The sequence below is a fragment of the Epinephelus lanceolatus genome, chromosome 3 (assembly GCF_041903045.1).
Source record: "Epinephelus lanceolatus isolate andai-2023 chromosome 3, ASM4190304v1, whole genome shotgun sequence".
In the NCBI taxonomy this organism is placed as follows: domain Eukaryota; kingdom Metazoa; phylum Chordata; class Actinopteri; order Perciformes; family Serranidae; genus Epinephelus; species Epinephelus lanceolatus.
In genome coordinates this window covers 18,261,357-18,271,462 of record NC_135736.1, presented here as the reverse complement: position 1 = coordinate 18,271,462, position 10,106 = coordinate 18,261,357, and positions in this window count along the sequence as shown.

Sequence of the window (10,106 nt, the reverse complement as noted above, 5' to 3'; positions counted from 1 at the left end):
ACAACACGACTGACTCATATACAAATTGTTATTTTGAGGGTGAAGTTTTCCTTTAAACCCCTTCAGTGTAAATCCATGTACACAGCAAATGAATATTTTAAACTACACTTTGCCGATAGTTTTACATTATTAAACCTTGTTATACTCTTTTGTGTTATTAAATTAGGCATGAATTCATTCAAAGCAGCATATGCTTTTTGTTGGCCAGTAAAAGTGTATGTGTACATGAGTATTTGGCAGCAGTGGTCTGTCTGATGTTACTTTGGTATTGCTGTCATAAACACCGTGGACTGATGCCAAATCCATCAGGTACCCAGCGATGTGGCAGAGCCAATTCTGCTGTGAGTCATCTGGTCTGCTTTAAAGTACCAAATAATTTAGATGTACAGGAATTACACAAACATTAATAATGTTTAGCAGTATCCATAATAAATGGCTTGCCTGTTGTTGTTGTTTTTTTTGTTTTTTTTTTTGTTTTTTTTTTTACATTTTGGCAGTTGCTGTCCTCACTCATCACTGCCAAGAGGAAAATACAGCCACAGCATCACAGCACAGGTCAGGTGAACAGTCAGGGGCGTTTCTGAGGACACTTGGGACCGACGTTGGACCTCTGTGGGGGTCTGGGGGATCCTCCAAGCTCTATTTTGATGAGGTTTTTAATGTGGTTGTTCATTTTGTGCAGGCTGGCATCTTACTTACATTCAAAGAACGAAGAACACACACACACACACAAAAAGAGAGAGACGACCAGTTGCTCTGTATAATCAAATGTAGATTAAAACCTTTTGTTGGGCACTCATGGAGAATGGGAAACAATGGGATACAGAGGAAGGCAATTCAGGCATTCCAAAAATATAGAAAACAAGGAAGGAAATATCAAAAAGCCTTTATTGTAGTGGTTAAACCACTACAACCACTGCTCGTCAGGGCTTTAAAAACATACAACAATGGTGTGGCCCCCACTTATATAGCAGCAGAAACCAGTAGGAGGCCATCACATGACCCAGATAATGATATGACAGGTGAAACAAATAGAAAATAATGAAATGAATGATGAAAGGAAATAAAAAAAAAAACAAAGAAAACCAATTTCCAGTGAAGCATTTTATTTCATTGTGAATTGAAAATGGACGAAGGGCCACCCAGGACGCTATCACAGGCCACATTTGGCCAGTGGTCTTCAAGTTGAGTGTAACTGCTTTAGAGAGTAGAAACAAATGACATTATAAATGTATATAAACCGTCTGAACCTGTATGTGAATGCAGCAATTTGCTCTAAATGTATACAGTAACACAGCATTAGAATAACAATGTGGCACACCACCATGACAGATAACGTTATTGTCTCGTCACTCCCAGTGGTGACGGCATCTTTTCCTTTGCATCTGTATATATGCGTCGTTCCATAACTTTCTTTAACTGCACTTTAGTCATTCTGGTGCCCTCTTCAGTTCATTAAACAGTAATTCAAAGCAACTTTGCTTAAACAAAAGTATCCATATGTGTGTTATAAATAAATTCTGGAACAAGTACATTCAAGAAAATCTCCTAAAAAACCTTTTCTCTTGAAGGCTTTCTTTCAACTGTCTATGTCACATGAACACATTCTTACAGTGACATAAATATTCCTATATCCTGTCTCTTTCAATTCATTCACTTTCAGTTACTGGGTTTAGATAATAGATAGATGGATCACTGTCCATTTTACCTTTTTGGTTAAAAGTTTAGTTTAATGTGTGACATTTGAAGGGACACTTGGATGTCACGGTACACTGGTCATCTGTAAAGGACAATCTGTAATTTCTTTACTGACAGTTCATTCAGCTAATGGGTTGATTGATTGATTTTTTTTTTACCATCATTTGTTTGAATTAAGTAAAATAAAATAAGCCGCACCACTTCCAAGTGTATGGGTTTCAATGCCACCAGAGGCTCTAGGAGGTAATGTACAACAAGACGAGTCTATAGCATGCTAGCTGCCTGTGTGAGGTTGTACTTAAGTCCAGCAGTGCTTTGAGCTAAATGCTAAAGTCAACATGCAAACATGCTAACAGGTACAATGTTACTCCTGAAAAACTTCACTCGCTTTTTCATCAATCGAGAACAGAAACCTAAACAAACTGGGACTCAGCTATGCGAAACAGAAATGAATATTATAATCACAGAAGTATGGGGAAAGACATGCCAGGAGGGTCACAAGCTAACAAGTAGCCCTGCCTGGAGGGAGTCTGAATGGAGCAACACCTCTGAATCATGCTGGAGACAATGTGGAGAAGTTGGTGACCACACCCATATTTTTTGGGATTGTTCCAAATTGGATAAATATTGGAAAGACATTAAAGGGATAGTGCACCCAAAAATGAAAATTCAGCCATTATCTACTCACCCTCATGCCGAGGGAGGCTCTGATGAAGTTTTAGAGTCCTCACATCCCTTGCGGAGATCGGCAGGGGGAGCAGCTAGCACACCTAATGGTAGACGGCGCCCCAGACTAACGTCCAACAACACAAAATTGAAACCACAAAATATCTCCAACATGCTCATCCGTAGTGATCCAAGTGTCTCTGAACTCTGTTTTTAGCCTCACTGTAGTCTGTAGCTCTGACTGCTTCTCTGTGCTCCGCGCTTACGTGTGCGCGCTTGCGCGAGACCAGCGAAAGCACAAGCTTTGATTACCCGTGTTTACATCACGTGACATGTGCACCGCAGGAAGAGACAACAGTAACCACATATCCGAGACCAACGCCATTGTCCGCCTGAACTATGGTAGAAATGAATGACTTACTCCTCTGAAAGCCTGCAGTCTGGTCCTGCGGGCCTCTGCCTTTTCTTCCAGTTGATCTTGGGGAAGTAAAAAAATGTCTCCAGAACACCACGGGTCAGTAGTGCTGGAAACTCAGGGTGATCGGTGATGCACGTCTCTGAAGAGCAGCAGTCTCGTCAGTACTGATGTCCAGATTCTCAAGTGCAGGCATCACCAATTCCCAGTTTGAGCAGCAAAGACTTTCCTCATCCGTTGGCATTGCTTTGCATTTGAAACAACTACACCACCAGGTTTCCAGTGCTCGACTCCGGTATTCTGCGGCTGGCTGAGGGTTAGGCTCATGAGCTGCGGCGGCTGCTTCGTCCAGTAGCCTGAGTTCTGTGCGTATACTCAGGCTCAAACAAATACGGCTCAACAAATAAATGCTGTTCCTCCTCAGTTTCAAAGTCTTCAGACATGTTGCGCTGTCCTTTGCTAAAAGACCATAGTGCAAATTATCTTTTAGCTACTGTAGTTACTGTTGTCTACCCCTGAGGTGCACGTGTCACGTGATGTAAACATGGGTGAGCAAAGCTCATGCTTTCGCTTGTCTCGCGCAGGTGCTCACACGTGAGTGCGGAGCACAGAGAAGCAGTCAGAGCTACAGGCTACAGTGAGGCTAAAAACAGAGTTCATATGACGTTTTTCAAAACAACTTTTTATGTCGGGGCTGCAGCACACTTGGATCACTATAGATGAGCATGTTGGAGATATTTTGTGGTTTCAGATGTGTTTCTGAATTTGTAGAAGAGCATGTATAATGTATATATGTATATATAAAGACAACTGATTGAGGTATTTTTTTAATGACCTTCCTATGTCTACCCTCCAGAGTTCCCCAGCTGACATAAAAGTGTCTGGTTGGATATAAGAATTATATAGGCTATTTGGGGATGAGGAGAGATAGTGCAGTCATGGACATTGTCATCACTGAGGATCCATGTGGCCTGAGGGTAGAAGGTCTTCTTGGACCACTCGGTGCTAGCCAAGTGTATCTGGCACCTTCTTACCAACCCCAGCAGGGAGAAAAGGCTGTTATCTGTGTGGTTGGGAACTTAAATGATTCTCCTGGCCTTATTATTGCAGCACTTGGTGTAAATATCCTTAAGGCAGGGTCTTCTCTCTTCAGTTGTCCATAATCCAATGATGACGCCCACTTCTTTGACAGTGAGTTCTTTGATGGCTCAACAGCCCAATCCTGGACCCACAAGCCCCACTGCAGGTGTGGCATGTGGAGGTAGTGATCATGGCTGCATTCATGGCTGCATTTCTTCTGGCTCTCCTCTGCTGTGTCCTTCTTGTCCTTCTCATCTCCAGCATATGAACTCCATCCTTACACAGCCTTTGCCAGATGGTACGGTCAGAAGCAACATCCTCCAGGTCCTTGGGTCTGATCTTGCACCTCTTCAAGATGGTTTTCATCTGGTCCTTATAGTGCCTCTTTGGCCCCCCTGCTAAGCGTTGACCTTGATGTTACTGGCCATATAGCACTCTGCGGGGTAGCTGACATGATGTCATTCTTATCACATGACCCAGCCACTGCAGGCACCACTCTTTGCAGGGCCTTGTGGTCTTGTCCGGTGCCGTTTCTGTACTAGGCAGTGATGTTCCCAGTCAGGTGGAGAAATATCTCACACACCTCATTCTGAATTAAAAAAGCTTACAGGATTCATCCTCTGAGCACCATCAAAGTCTGTACAAAATGTATGGTTAATCGATCACATAGCTGTTGAGAGATTTTAGTCTTGACCAAAGTGGTGGAATGACTGACTTTGCCATAACTTAAGTACACAAAAAAACTGCTGGTAATACTTCACATGGGCTTTTAGATGTGGAGCACATATGAGAGGAAACCCCACCATTTATTATGAGCAGAGTTGAGTCTATTTGTCACCATATTCTTTGGCAGCTTGTCTCCTCCCTGGTGCTTCTCTTAAAGACGGAAGAAAATCTGCAGCTGTCCCACAACTGACCCTGATCTCTATGGCAAGGAGTGCATTTCCCCACAGCGGGCAATATAATATCACATCAACCACAACAGGATGACTCACATGATACAGGGCACGAACCCACCTGTACATACCTAATCAATGCCATACATGTAAATATAGAGCTCATATTCTGTCAATAATGTGTTTGCTGAGCCGACAGGCAGCGCTCCCAGCTTAAAGGCCCAATGTTAACACAGACTTATCAGTGCAGCTTTATCGACTCTTCAAACAGGCCTCTTGTAAGCTCTCCAACATAAGCACGCACACTTGCACACGCCGCCCTAATGCCACGTAAACACTCACTGAGGCATTTGCAGTTTATGGGGTCAGTGAGATTAAACCAATCAATACAGCCATTAGTCAGAACGTATAAACACTTTTGAAAGGGTGACGTATTAGAAAGTGGTAGCATCTCATGTTGTATCTGAAGTGTCCTTTCCTTCAGCAGCTGAGCTCACAATGATCGTTCAGGTATGTCAATCCACCTATTGCTTTTATTATTGCACAATGTTCATGTTCACCTTCCATCCACTTTCATCCGCTTATCAGGGGCTGGGTCGCAGGGGCAGCAGGCCAAGCAAAGCATCCCAGACGTTCCTCTCCCCAGCAACGCTTTCCAGCTCCTCCTTGGGGACCCCAAGATACTTGAATTCTTGAATGCTTGAGGCAGTAACTCCCCCCAAATCCACCATTTTCCAGCAGAGAACCATGGCCTCAGATTTGGAGGTGCTGACTCTCATCCTGACTGTTTCACACTTGGCTGCAAACCAACCCAGTGCATGAGGTCATGGTGTGATGAAGCAGAGATGCAGTTCTGAGGTCTGGACCCCTTCCTCCTCTCTGCTGTGCTTTGAGATCCTGGTCATGAATATCATAAACAGAATCGGTGACAAGGGGGAACCCTGGAGGAGGCCAACACCCACCAAGACCGGGTTTGACTTTATGGGGAGTACGCGAACACAGTTCTCACTTTGGTCATATAGAGACCAGATGGTTTGTAGCAGCGAGCCTGGTACTCCGTAGTCCCACAGTACCCTCCACAAGACCCCTCAAGAGACGCGGTTGTAAGCCTCTCCAAGTCCTCAAAGCACATGTAGACTGGATGGGCAAACTCCCACAACCCCTCCAGCAGCCTCGCTAAGGGTAAAGAGCTGGTCCACTCTTCCACGGCCAGGATGGAATCCGCATTGCTCCTCCTGAATCTGAGGGTCAACAATCAGTCAGAGCCTCCTTTCAGGCACCCTGGAGAAATGAAGTATCTAACCTTTGCCCTCACTTTGAGCTGAACACTTCAGATGTCATATTCAAGGTACAACAATTCCTATGCCCTCATGTTAGAGATGTAGTCCTATTTCCAAGTTTTAGAAGGAATTTCTGCAGAACATGTACAAAATAAATAAATAAATACATGTTATTAAAATTTGAAATTGTGAAATGACCACTTGTGGTTTGGTCTGTTTGCAGATAAGGAACCACTGCGGCTGTCTGATCCCTCTGAGCAGCTCAGTCTCTGCTAACAGCAGGCAGATGTAAGGAGTCTTTGACTATATGATGCTATACTTTTCATTACAGGCCTTATGTGCTTGAGGTAGTGAGGATCTTTTGGCATGGCCACACACAGCAAACACACACATACACACTCACACACACTGAATCAGCAATATAATTTAACTCCGTGTTACCTTGTTTATCTTCTTTTTATTCAGTGTATAATGTCCATTCATTCTGATGAAGCAAACACCACCTTGAACATTTGATAGCCAACGTTCCTTCGACATAAATAACAATACTTTTGTGTTTCCTCTGCATGATTTGCCCGGGATAACTCTTATTGTGTAATAGGTCACTGCACAGTGAACCATACTCCTTTCTTCCTCGTGGTATTTCCTTCTTCAGTATACTTGACCTTGGAGATTAACCGTTTGCCAAACTGACAAGTTCCTTTTGTACTTCTTCATTTTACACTGCACATACTGCGGTTGATTTGCACTGTGGAATTGTCTGTCTGATCAAAAATTATTTCCCAATGAGAGACAGCGAGAAACTCTCCCCAGGAAAATATGACAAGTGCTACAAATACGAATGCACCCCCTGTCTGTGTATAGATATCAGATATACAAATAAAATGTGATGTATAAAATGTTATATTTTCCCTACATATCAGACTGAACTACATTCCAGAGATATGGATCACTCACTGAGTTTCAGCACTCACACACAAACACAAAATGGAGTTGGGAAAGAATTCAGATCAAATGATCCACGTAAACACAAAATTCATCTTAGCTGCATACCTTTTTTTGTTGATACTTCAGTACAAGACAGGTGTAGGTAACAACATCATTTGCCTCCCTCGATAAGGCATAGAAAGGTAAACTACGTTTGTCCTACCATTTGCTAGTTTTGAAAGCTGTGATAATGGAAAAGTGAAAGAAGTTGTGTGATGGATTACTTTGCTGTCAGACACTGTTAATGTAATATTTTGAAAATGGCGAACATTAACAGTAAGCTTTTTTTTTTGCAGTAAATCAGGTCCAATTCTGGAATTGTGTTTCATTCATTAATAATATGATGATGTGATATGTCTTACTTCATTACTTTAGGCCAGACCTATATTCATTATAGACAGTCAGAGAATAGAATAGAAATACTTTGTTTCTACTTGTCTTCATGCAAAAGGCAGAAATTTCTTTTTGGTTTGCATGTGTACAATCACACACATCATACCACATTAAAGAGCAGGAAACATTAAAACACATTTACATAAAAACACAACATATAATAGACGCTACATTAAAAGGAGCACAGCGATGAGGACTGAATCAAAGTTGAATAAATAAATATAAAGTGCTGTTTGCTGAGATGCCAAGCTGGCTTTAAAAAGTGTCTGTCCTTACTCATTAAGATATTTTATGGCAACAGGGAGAAATTATTTCCTACAGATGTTTTCCTTTGCATCAGGGACTCTGTACCTTTACCCTGAGGGCAGTAGCTGAGAGAGGTGATTTAAGGGATGGATGCAGTTGTGTATGATTTCACCACCTAAATGTTGGACTGCTTTGCCATGGTAATGGGACAGTGGGGTTTGTTTGCAGGCTGTAATTGTACGGCCCAGTGTAACTACTTTGGGAAGCTTTGTCTTGCTTTTGACACTTAGGTGCTTAAACCAGGACACAATGGTATAACTGAATATACTTTCAGTTAGGGATTGGTTACATTGTGTGTAAAGGCAGGGGTGGATTATTAGACAATGGGCCCCTGGGCACAGATATGCAAAGCCCCCTCATCTCTCCTATATAGAAGCAAAGACACACACATCAAAGTTGTTAAGCCCAATTTTGTGTCACCTGGGCTTACACATTGGACCCCTGGGTGTGTGCCTAGTAGGGCCCATTCAGTAATCCATCCATGTTTAAAGGTGTACTATGCAGAAAGTCTCAGTTGCTGTTTGCTATATTTGTGGGGGGTTTTCTGTGCTGTGTCTGTGATTTTCATAGCTCCCTCTTGGAGGCGTGCTGCTCATGGTTTGGTAGCCGGTCGCTACCTTTTTAAAAAGCCCTCATCCCACCTGCTCACTGTGCCCAGGAACATCCTGCACAGCAAAATCAGGAGAAAATAGGAAAATACAGGCAGAGGGTATAGTCTCTACAGGTAAATACTTCCAGTGGGTCATAAGTCATGATTGAGAGGGATTACTTTGCATGAAGCTATACATTGTTTTTCAGGAAAATCCTGCATCGTATACCTTTAAAATGACCTACAAATTCCTCAGTTTACGCAGCAGGAAGAGTCTGTGCTCTGTGCCTGTTTGTAAATGCATGATCTGTGAGGGTGAAAGATTGGTCCAACAGGTCCACACTGCTTATAGATCTGGTATATGTTAGTCAATGCACTAAACTTTAGCTAATTAACACACACTCCCTCCAGTACATCACTGTAAATGTGTCATGCTGACACATGACAAGGCAAGACACCTGTATTTCTAACCTGTGGTTAGCAGTATAATTAATACTGTTTGTAAGTACCATTGGTTGACTCGGTGGTGCCAGCTAAGTGTGAAGGGGGGGAATTATTTACAGCAATGCAAAAATTAGACAGACAGCATCAGTGGTGATGGTTTAAAAGGTGGAGAGTGTGTTGATAGTTATTTTCATTTATTTAACCTTTATTCAACCAGGAAGTCCCATTGAGGTTGAAAATCTTTTTGACAAGAGAGACCTGGCTGAGGTAGCAGCCAATCAGAACACATTTGAAATACAACAAATACAATATACAAAAATCCACAACAAAACAACAACTATTCAAACACAGTGGCCTCTCAAGAAAAACAAGCACATGTCTTTATCACCACATTCTTTATGATGCCCTTAAATTCATTGATGGATATACTTTAGATCTTTTTGAAGATTGTTCCATGTCCAAGGTGCACAGTAGGAGAATGCAGTTTTCCCAGATGTGTTAAATACCAGCAACCACCTTTTCATTTGTTTATTTTGTTTTTTTTTTAATTTTTGTTTTCAGTTCAGTATAGTTTCAGTTAGTTTTAAGAGTGTGTTTGCTCATTTCAGTTCAGTTTTTACTGTTTAAAATGTCTAGTTTTTGTTTATCTTACATTAGTTTCAGAATTAGTTTTTGTATAACAGGGGAGTGTTTATCAGGAGCAGTTTTTAATAAGTTTAGAATAGTTATTACAATACAAACATTTTGCGAAGGCAGTCATAGCATGTAGATATCCCCGTCTCAATAAACAATGTGCACCAATGCCTCCTCATGCCTGTAGTGTTGACAAATTTGACCAAAGTGACAAAGACTGAAACTAAAAACATTTCCTGTGTATTTTATTTTATTTTATTTTATTTTATTTTTATTTAGTTAATTTAGTTTATAAGTACACAATATTATTTCTGGTTTACTTTTATTTTAGTTCACTAAATTGCTTTTCTGTTTCACATTTAGTTTTAGTTTTGCTTTAGTTACTAACGTTGTTGTTCACATGTGACTTGAACGCAGCAGAGCTTCACTTTGGACATCCACCCACCAGCAACCATCAAGTCAGACAGAGACAGCCAGGGAGATACCGGAAGTCAAAGTCTGCCTTCACATTAAAAGCGTTAAATTGTTTGTCTCACTTTGGCAGCTACCAGTTTGTTAAATTAAAAAGTTCAGTTTACTTCCAGGGGCAGGGTAATGTTACTATGTAAAGGTATGGCTGTTATGCGTAGGATAACATAGGCTATATTTTATTATTTCTAATGTTTTTGTAAATGTTTTACTTTTTACTTTTTTGTTATATTGTCTCGTGCTTTTAATGC